Source organism: Hypanus sabinus, chromosome 31 (genome assembly GCF_030144855.1).
Source record: "Hypanus sabinus isolate sHypSab1 chromosome 31, sHypSab1.hap1, whole genome shotgun sequence".
NCBI lineage: Eukaryota > Metazoa > Chordata > Chondrichthyes > Myliobatiformes > Dasyatidae > Hypanus > Hypanus sabinus.
The window spans coordinates 20,368,447-20,379,367 of record NC_082736.1 but is presented as its reverse complement, the minus strand read 5'-3'; the positions used below and the strand labels follow the sequence as shown (position 1 = coordinate 20,379,367).

Sequence of the window (10,921 nt, the reverse complement as noted above, 5' to 3'; positions counted from 1 at the left end):
GTGTAAAGAAATACCCCTCGTGTTTCCCTTAAACTTCTGCCCCCTAACTCTCAAATCATGTCCTCTCATTTGAATCTCCCCTACTCTCAATGGAAACAGCTTATTCACGTCAACTCTATCCATCCCTCTCAAACTTTTAAATACCTCGATCAAAGCCCCCCTCAACCTTCTACGCTCCAATGAATAGAGACCTAACTTGTTCAACCTTTCTCTGTAACATAAGTGCTGAAACACAGGTAAAATCCTAATAAATCGTTTCTGCACTCTCTCTAATTTATTGATATCTTTCCTAAAATTCGGTGACCAGAACTGTACACAATATTTCAAATTTGGCCTTACCAATGCCTTGTCAATTTTAACATTACATCCCAACTTCTGTACTCAATGCTTTGATTTATAAATGCCAGCGTTCCAAAAGCCTTCTTCACCACCCTATCTACATGAGACTCCACCTTCAGGGAACTATGCACTGTTATTCCTAGATCTCTCTGTTCCACTGCATTCCTCAATGCCCTACCATTGCTCTTAAAAAAAGCCTTTTGTTATGTTTGGTGCTAAGACCAGGTTTAGGCTTGCTTCTGGCAGATGCAGTGGGCCATTTGAAAGTCTCTGGGCACAGGGGTTACTCGCTTGGTGTGGATGGCACTCAGAGCCTCTTCAGGTAAGCCTCGCTGGCCTCCTGCAGGCATTTGAAGTTCGAGCTCTGGAAGCGTGGATCGGTTTTGAAATCCTGCGTGATCTTCTGCACCAGGTGCTGGAAGGGATTGTTGCGGCTGAGCAGATCGGTGGATTTCTGGTAGCATCGGCTCCCCCTCAGAGTCACAGTGATGGGCTGGTCGTGCCCCAAGAATACGTACTCAGACACCCAAGGATATTCAGGGCTCCTTTACATTTATCAATTATTTAACAGATATGGTGCTTATTAACCAGCCGCATGGCACAAAATCATACCACTTACAATTATTCAAGAATTGGACCATGAAATTTCGAAACAATTGATATTGAGAATGAAATGGAACAATAAAGAGTTCTATTTATCTTCTTTGTAAAACACATAATGTATTTTAGCTTTAAACCACATCTATTTGCCCACTGTTCAACATTATTAATCATAAATCACATGCTATATACAATTAAACTGAATTTTCTACCTGTAATCCATTAAGAACCATTCATCTATAAAAGTGATTTCCCCACCCCAGTACCTATCTCAGAGAAAATATTAGTAGTCATAGTATGAAACAGTAAGTGCTACAATGTGGGGTCTCATTCTCCAGCACATAGAAGCCCAAATATACCTTAACCACTCTCAACTGCCTGGAACATACATTAAAAAAACACTGAAAAAAAAATCATTCCTCTTAGTCCGAATTTCCATAAATTAATCCTTTCATAATATATCATATGATTTTCAAAATCAGAATCTTGCATTTTGCAACTAACTTATGTACCTGTGCTTACCTAATATCATCTTCCAAACATAATGTCATTCAGCCCTTTTGAAATTCGCTCTGATAAAATGCTATATCACCTCTTTTCCCAAAATAAAATCCAATCGTTCTGTTACCTTATGTTCAGTAAGTTGACAAAATGATGTTGGTCTATAACTAGGAGGACACTATGGGCCTTTTCAGATGATGGACCATTTTCTATGAAGAGCCAAGATGGCCTAAACTCCAAATATGATCCAAAATAGTAATATTTAGCTCATATTATCTCAAAAGCTGTATGCCACCTGCTTAAACATACGATAACATAGATCATCCTTTCCTTGAGCCGTCTGACCTGTACTATTAAAAACTTCCATAAATTCACAGAAAGAAAAGTCTACGTCACTATCATTGCTACAGATGGCTTCCAACAGATCAGCATATCACTTAAAACCTCATCCCTCCATCATTTAGTCTCTTAAAATTAAATTATATTGATTATGAATTTCAGAAAATTACTAAGCTAGTAACTGAACCTTCTCTACTTCAGTAACAATCACCTTCCTTAATCAATACTGGAATGTTTTTAAGACTCTGAATTCCCCCCCCCCACCACCAATTTTCTTAATCATTCCCTAAACATCACTAAGTTTAATATCGTGTCAACACTATCACAATATGACCTCCAGAAAACCTCTTTCAGAACCTTCACCAATTTCCTCACCACAGCCTGTGGCCTTTCATACTTAATAAGATCACTCGGACAGTGATCATTCTCAACTCTCCCAAACGCCTTATTTCTCTCCCTAATTGTCTCTGCACACTCCTCCGTCTACCATGGTACAGTCTTCCTCCTATTAATGCCATTTTTAACAGGAGACACTTACACTGCAGTTTGATGAAAAATATGACATAAACATTCATTGCAGAAATCTATATCATTCGGCCTTGACAGATATTCATCAGGTAAAAACTCTCCCAGTTTGCTTTACCAAAATTCCAACTCCCCAAAACAGACTCCCGTCCTCTATATAACTCCAAACACAAACTTCAAAATATAAAATAATGATCACTCCCCAATGTTTCATCACATATGACATAACTCACTCACTCCAGCCAGAATGATTGAAACTGGAGTTAAATCTACAGCAGTTCTCGGACTAATATCAACATTAAATCTCAAAGCCCTCCCATCATTAAGGCACAAAGATTGGAAAAACCTAGAAATTATTCTACCAACAAACCATTCCATGAACTATGAGTACAACAATCCCCACACCATACAACCCTCAGTGAGCTGGAGCTAGAATTGAATTGAAAACACACTTGGGTTAAGATGTCAACTGACCTGTGCTATCACCAGTGGGATCATCATCTGATCTGCCACCTGTCGTCGGGAGATTCGGACCGTTTATGATCAAGATTCCCTCGAGGTGGTGGGCCAGCAGTGCTAAAGCACCAACTCGCACTGGTAAGCTTAAAAACTTGGCAGCTACCTCTATCAGAGTTGTTTGTCGCTTCCATCCAACAGATAATCTACTCTTCAGATGTCTAAACAACTACTGAAGGGTTTGCAAAAGATGGACAGTGAGTCCGACTATCGGCCCCTCTGGACAACCTTGGTCCACACCCATGATGATCCTGTCTGCTGCCTCAGCGACAGCTCTGCTGGTTGACTTGATTTCTTTCCTAGTGAAGCCAAGGTCACGCATCCACTTCTGGAAAGTGAGTACAATAAGGCCACCGGAGCCTACTTCGAATGGATAGCTTGATATCTTCCACCCTGTGTCTCTGCATATACCTTCCAACAAATCAATCCAAAGCTTTCCACAAGAGATTTACCACTTTAAAACCCCTACCTGTTGAATTAAGTGCATCGACATCAAGAGCATCATGCACTTTATTTACATCCACAACTCAATGTCCGATTCCTTTCCTTATTAAACTTGCAACACCGCCCCCTCTGCCAATTAACCTAACACATCTAATTACAACATAATCCTGCAAAGGAAAACATAAACGTGCTAACAGCCAGGTTTCCTGAATAGATATGATATTGGGTGAAAATGATAAATACGAAATAAATGTCTTATTGTCTTGACAATCAGACTTCTCGGACTCCAATGCAATATTCTTAATCCCATTATGTATACGCAGTAGGAGACTGAAATAGAGGTACCCCACCTATTAAAGCATCATTTACAGTTTCCCACATAACACCAGTTATGAATAGATACTTTTCAGTTTTCACAATAATTTTAACTTTCTCAGTACGATAACTGGGCCGTACAATTCACCACATCCTTCATAAACATTACGAACTGCACATCATCAACTAGTAAAGTATGTTTAGTAATGGAACTTTAGTAATGTGACATATTGCCACTAAATTCACATTCTGTATCCCAACTGGTAATACTTGATCAACATTTGGTTTAACTTTTTCCAAGGCCTCTGCAGAAGACACACCTGACTGTACATTAACCTAATCAACCAGCTGCCTTCTTAAGCACCTCACATCCTTATAAACTGCACTGTGTTCTCCTCACAATTACAGTAATTAAACTTTCCAGATTCACAATCTTCATACTTACGTTCCCACCACACTCTCTACATCTTACTCTCCCATGATATACTGCCACAACATGCCCAAACCTTTGGCATTCGAAACATCAAAGTGGAGGCGGAATATAAGCTCGTACATTATAACTAATATATCAATACAGTTAAACACTCCATCCTTTCTCCATTTCTGACAACTTGTAATCTCTTTACGTTCTTCAAGTTGCCTCACAGTTAATGAGATTTTATGATTTAATCTGCTCTATCAAAATCTCCACTGGAACCCCTGTTTTAACAACCTGATACCTCAATTTTCATTAGGCAACATGAAACATTCAAATGTAATGCCTTCACACACTTTCTTATCCTGATTCACGATTTGCACATCACCTCCTCTTGCTTTCTTTTTCAATCTTTTTATTAAATTTCAAATTAATAAACATATCAATAATTATAATGGTACATAGTGATCAAATTACATTAATAACGGTTGACATGTAAAAACGCATATTTAAAATAGCAAATAGATCTTTGCCTCCCAGTCTGTTAGTAATTAACCATAGAAAAAGAAAGATATTTATAAAAATAGAGGAAAAAAAACCTAGACTAAGAAATACTAAACTAAAAAATTAAAAAAATTAAAAATAGAATGGGCTGTCATGTTTCATCGGTTAAATTTATAATTTCTTGTTTACTCTGCTCCTCCATACATGAACAAAAACAAACTTTAAAAAATGATTCGGAAAGGGTCGACTTACATCATATGAAAATATTGAATAAATGACCTCCAGGTTTCTTCAAATTCAACCAAAGGGTCAATAGTACCACTCTTTTTTTCCCGCAAATTTAGACATTTTATCATTTGGGAAACCCATTGGGTTGTGGTAGGGGGATTGGAAGATTTCCATTTAAGTAAAATAAATCTTCTGTCTATTAATGTTATAAAATGCAATTAAACGAAAAGCTGATGGGGATAAGTGACTGGAGTCTATCACTGGTAGTCCCAAATTTACTGTAATAGGATGAGTTTGTAAATCAGCACACAGAACTACTGAAATAATATCAAAAATATGTTTCCAATATTTTCCGAGAAGAGGACAATTCCAAGTCAAGGGAGGTACTTCAGAATTACATCTATCACAAACAGGACTAATATGATGGTAAAAACAAGCTAAATTTTCCTGGGACATATGAGCTCTATGAACTACCTTAAATTGTATCAAAGCGTGTCTGGCACACATTGAAGAAGTATTAACTAGTTTAAGAATTTTCTCCCATTTCTATGTAGATAAAGATATTTGAAGTTCTCTTTCCCATTCATTCTTAATTTTATCAGATGTACCTAGACGTATTTTCGCAATCAAATCATAAGTAATTGCTATTAAACTTATCTTAAGGTTTGAGCACAATTTATATTCCCCAAAATAAATTTCAACTCTGTGGTTAAATTCAAACGATTAAACGTAAAGATGCTGGAAATCCAAACAACACACAAATTGCTGAAGGAAATCAGGGCTGATGAATGGTCTCGAACCGAAATGTCAACTGAACAATTTTCCATAGATACTGCTTGGTCTGTTGAGTGCCTCCAACATTTTGTGTGTTGCTGCAGTTGATTTAATGGGATTGATAAAAGAAGGTTTTTCCGGGGCAAATTTAAACAATACTCTACCTTGAAGTGTTATTTCCATTTTTTCCCCAAAATGTCCAGCCCTTCCTCTCGATCAGAGGAAATCATTCCCATTTTCTGTTACTTTTTTCGGTTTTCCAGATCCAGATTCAACTTCATTCCAAACTCTATCCGCACTAACCAGAACTCTTCATTTCTGGTTCCTTTTCCAGACTCACGCCCACGCCCCACCTGAACCTACATTATTTCCCAACATTCAAGACAGTGTCATCAACCGCCACTGCAACTCCAACCCTCTTCTTCGTGTTCTGCTGTCAATCAGGTCTAGGAGCGGAGCCACACGATCCACGTTATACAACGTCACATAATTTAAGCGTACATTCCTCCAGTGCACTTTCTGTTTGGAGGACCCAGGTTTGCTGGAGGGGCTGGGTGGCTTTAAACCCGGCGGTAAACACGTCCGGATGGTATCGTTCTCTCCAAAGAGTTTCAGCTGTTCCTTTTCCAGTCTTCTCCACACCGTCACCCAGACAAACTGAGAGAGTCGGCCGGAGTGCTGGGAAAGTGCGGGAGTTCATATCTCACAGCAACAGCCCCTGTATAATGTGTCGGAGTGAAGGATCCAGTCACCTAATGTAACGCCGTACGGCATTGAGATACAGTAACGATGAGGGAAAATTGATAAAACAACGCTGAACAGAACGTCCCTTGTTCTCGGGAAACTCTCCAGTTCCGGGCTATTTGTACACTAGACTGTCCCATCTACTAATACCGGTTTCATTTGAAACAGGAAAATGGTCTCCCCATCGGTAAATTAAACCCCGGTCTCCTGCGTGACAGGCGGGGATTGAACTAACGAGGAATCAACAAGAGTGTGGAATCTGTCATACGGATGTCAGGGTTTAGGAGAGCTCATAAAGTCACTCTGATGTTTGTTGTTGAGTGTAGACCTGACGCTATTTACTCATCCTGTCCTCACTGTGTCACTGGAGGGGTCTCATCATTTTTCAGTGATTCAGTCATTTACTGAGTTCAAGGACTGGCCAAAGGAAGGGTTCCCATTAGCATCCAACTGAGTGTTGTTTGAACCGATATTTATAATCAGGATGGTTTCCCACTTACTGATACGTGCAGCAGGAAACCATTTGCAGCCCTTCGAAACTCTCTGGTCGATTCTTCCGTCACTCGGATCCCAGGTGCTGTTTTTCTCCGGTCTGTCGGAATGTCGCGACATCTACGGGTCAGAATATGAACCGCAACAGAGTGAGGAATGATCCTTCAGAAAACAGCTCAGAAACTGATAATCCAGTTACAGAATCTTCTAGTAGAAGAGAACATTCAGTAACCGAATCTCGTTTGTATCGGGGTGCGATGGTGGTATAGTGGTGAGCATAGCTACTTCCCAAGCAGTTGACCCGGGTTCGATTCCCGGCCATCGCAGTTTGTATAATTTTAGCACTATGAACTCAGAATTCACGGGCAATGTGCTGTGAATGAATTCACTCTAATGGATCAGATGGGGCCCTAATGTACGATGGCGGTGATCCCTCATGCAGGATGATCGAGGAAACCAAACTGAATGAAAAACACATTAGACTCGGGAATTCCGGTAGTTCCAAGGACCCGACTGGAGGAAACGCACACTTTCTGGACAGATCGAACAGGCAGAATCCTGATCAAAGACACAACCCACCCCGGATATTCTCTAGTTCCCCTTTTCCATCTACCAGAATGTGTAAAAGCAGGAAAACACAATTCACAGTCTCAGGGATAGTTTCAGTCCACTGTTGTGTCTGTTGAATGGTTTCCCGTAAGATAGGGACGGACGTTTGACCTCACAATCCACCTCAGTACGAAGGTACGAAATAATTTCCTTATTATTTACCTGCGCCGTGCTTTCCCTGTCGCTGTTACACTTTATTCTGCATTTTGTTATTGCTTCACCTTGTTCTGTCCCAATACAACGTGTAATGGTTTGATCTCTATGAACAGTGAGGATGAGAAGCGTTTCACTGTATTTCGGTATATGTGACTGAAACACGTAGACCAGATTCAATAGAACACTGAGCCCGTTGCGGCAGCATTAGGGAGCGCCGGCCTCCGGACAGTACAGAGTTTCCCAGCTGGTAATGAAACGCAGCAGAATAAAAAAGAGCTGAGATCACAGAGGGGAAGCAGTGAGAGAGGGTTTCACCGAACTCTTATCGATGGGAAGATTCAAACTTCTTCAGAGTAGGCATCTCCTATTGACTTCAATGGATCTGTGTTGAGAGGGTGAACGGCTTTAAGTTCCTCGGTAAAAACATCAGCGAAGATCTCACGAGGTCTGTACACACCGGCTGCGTGGTGAAAAAGGCACAGCAGCGTCTCTTTCACCTCAGACGGTTGAAGAAATTTAATATTGATCCCCAAATTGTAAAGGCTTTCTACAGGGGACCATCCTGACTAGATGCATCACTGTCGGGATGGGAACTGTATTTCCCTCAATCGTAGGAATCTGCAAGGAGCGGTACGGACAGCATAGCGTGTCAGTTGATGTGATCTTCACAGTATTCAGGACATGTACAGAGACAGGTTTGTAAATAGGACCTGAAGGATCGTTGGGGACCCGAGTCACCCCAACCTCAAAGTGTTCCCGCTGCTGCCATCCGGGAAAGAGTACGGCAGAATAAAAGACGGGACCAACAGGCTCCGGGACAGCTTCTTCCACCAGGCCATCAGACCGATTAATTCACGCTGATACAATCGTATTTCTATTCTATATTGACTGTTTTGTTGTACATACTATTTATTACATATTGCTGTAAGTTGTACATTGCACATTTAGACGGAGTGGTAACGTAAATTTTTACTCTTCATGTATGTGAAGGACGTAATTAATAAAGTCCATTGAATTCAATTCCACGGAAGAGACTTCGCTGTGTAGCAGTCGACTCACAGACGGGAATATGTGCAGATGCTGGAAATCCAAGCAACATACACACAATGCTGGAGGAACTCAGCACCCAGGCTGCTTCGTGATCATGAAGAAGGGTTTCGGCCTGAAAAATCGACTGTGTACTTTACCCCATAGATTCTGCTGCACATTTTCTCTTGAACGAGTGAAAATAAACTACTGGATCACTAGCGTCCCTGGGTGGGCTCGAACCACCAACCTTTCGGTTAACAGCCGAACGCGCTGGCCGATTGCGCCACAGAGACAAGTAATTAAAAGAGTACGAATAAATGATAAATTCCAATTGAAATGCTATATGCTATTTCTTGTTATAGGTGCATAGTGTTTTAAAAAACAAAGTTGAATACCTGCTGCCGCCAACAGAGAATATAGCAGAGGATGGTTTTGATCCATCGATCTCTGGGTTATGGGCCCAGCACGCTTCCGCTGCGCCACTCTGCTACAGAAAGTGTCATCAATTGTTCAGCTGTGAATGCTGCACTTTTTTATGTGTATGTATGCATTCGTTTATGTCTGTATCTGTATCTGTACATTTCAAAGTATGGGTCTGTGCATGTATCTGTACATGACTGTGTCTGGTTCTGTGTCTGTATATGTCTGGATCCATTCCTTCTTTTTCCCGTTTCATACTCAGTACTTCACTTTCTATTGTTGATTCCTTGTTTCGCTTCTTTCACGTTTTCTCCACCTTCCCTACTCTCTGTCTCACCCAGTTATTATCTCTCTGCCGTTCATACTCTATCCGCCTTGCACCTCTTTCCCGATATTTCGCCACTGAAATACGTTTTACATTATTCAATTGTCCAGATGGACAATTCATCCCACTGGTTGGCTTTTTAAAAAAAAAAAATAAATAACGACGTTTTCACCCGAGGTGAAACTGCCTTATCCTGTCCTGATGATTGAATGACTGTCCGAGTTCCTTCAGTGTTGAAACAGCAGATCAACTAGTAAAGCGGAACTCGCGACATTAATGTACTGCAAACGCTGACATCAAGTGCAACAATTCCTCCTGCGGGATTAACTGTTGGTGTCATGTGCAGACCATCACAGCCGGACCAGTTAGTGACGGATGGGGAGATGTGGAGGATCGCTGATGCTTTGCCCTTCCCTGCCACACGGGGCGGTTTTCTATTCCTCCACCAAAGCTGTGTAACTGATACAGTAAAGGTCTAAACCTAAGGGTTTAAACGTAAGACGCTGTAAAGACAGACGGGCAGTTGCTTATTCCGTGGCCAACTGAGTTATTCCACCATGTTGTGAATGTTGCTCGGAAGTTCGCCATCTGGGATTTCCCGCCGATTTTTTTTTCAATTCAGTCACCAACCTGGACTTCGTTACATGCACGTAAACGATTTCTCATTGAAATATATCTGGGTTGTCATACATACTGGAAATCCTTTCTGAGTCACCGATCACAAAGACCGAACATTGAAAGATAGAAAATAGAAGTCGGAGGAGATACCCATTTGCACCGCTATTCAATCCGATCCTGCCTTGATTTCTCGAACTTCCGGTAACGCCCCCTCCCCTTCATCATTCCTCATTTCCTTTTCCGTCTCTCACCTTATCTCCTTGCCTACCATTCGCCTCTCTCTGATGCCCCTCCTACCTTTGTTTTCTTCCATGGCCTTCTATCCTCTCCTATCAGACTCCCACTTTTCCAGTCCTGTACCTCTTTCGCCAAACAACTTACAAACTGTTCGCGTCACGCCAGCCCCTCCCGTTTTCTCCGAGCACCTTGCTTCTCACTTTCCTCCCTCCACCTTTTAATTCTACTACTCATCTTTGTTCCCCTCCTCCAGTCCTGCTCTGGGGTCTCGGCCCGAACAATCGACTGTTCTCTTTTCCATAGATGCTGCCTGGCCTGCTGAGTTCCTCCAGCATTCTGTGTGTGTTGATCCGTGTCTTCGATCTCACGTACTAAACCAGTGAATCTACTTCCTCGTAGCATCTTCCCAGATCTTTGATTAAGTATATATTCTGAGAAATGTTCTTATATTGCAAAAATAAAATTCGAGTTGATTAATTGATTAAAAGCTATTAGTTGATTGTAAAAAGCTTGATTGTTAATAGTTAATAGTTAAAAGCTATTAATTGATTAGGAGGTACATAGATGGGAAACCACGAACTGGGTGAGCTGTGGTTAAGTAAACAAGTGAAGAATTAGATTCAGGAGCACTGCCAGGGATTATTCAGCTCAGGTCGTAGAACTGGTAGCTCTGTTAGAGAAGGAAAATGGAGGAGAAAGTGGGCAAAGGAGGGACCAGATGCGTGCTGGACACATTGGGAGGAAAGATTGGCTGTGGCCCCACCACGTATGAGGCAGATAGTACTGAAGTT

The 10,921-nt window shown here is 41.3% G+C and overlaps 3 non-coding genes across 3 annotated transcripts; 1 reads left to right on the top strand and 2 right to left on the bottom strand.

Moving 5' to 3' along the window:
* The first annotated feature begins 6,990 nt into the window (after positions 1–6,990).
* Positions 6,991–7,062, top strand: trnag-ccc (transfer RNA glycine (anticodon CCC)). Its single transcript has one exon. It is a non-coding gene; the product is annotated as a tRNA-Gly (tRNA).
* Positions 7,063–8,749: 1,687 nt separating this feature from the next.
* trnan-guu (transfer RNA asparagine (anticodon GUU)) lies at positions 8,750–8,823 on the bottom strand. The gene has a single exon. It is a non-coding gene; the product is annotated as a tRNA-Asn (tRNA).
* A 124-nt stretch (positions 8,824–8,947) lies between these two features.
* Positions 8,948–9,019, bottom strand: trnam-cau (transfer RNA methionine (anticodon CAU)). The gene has a single exon. It is a non-coding gene; the product is annotated as a tRNA-Met (tRNA).
* Between the last annotated feature and the right edge of the window lie 1,902 nt (positions 9,020–10,921).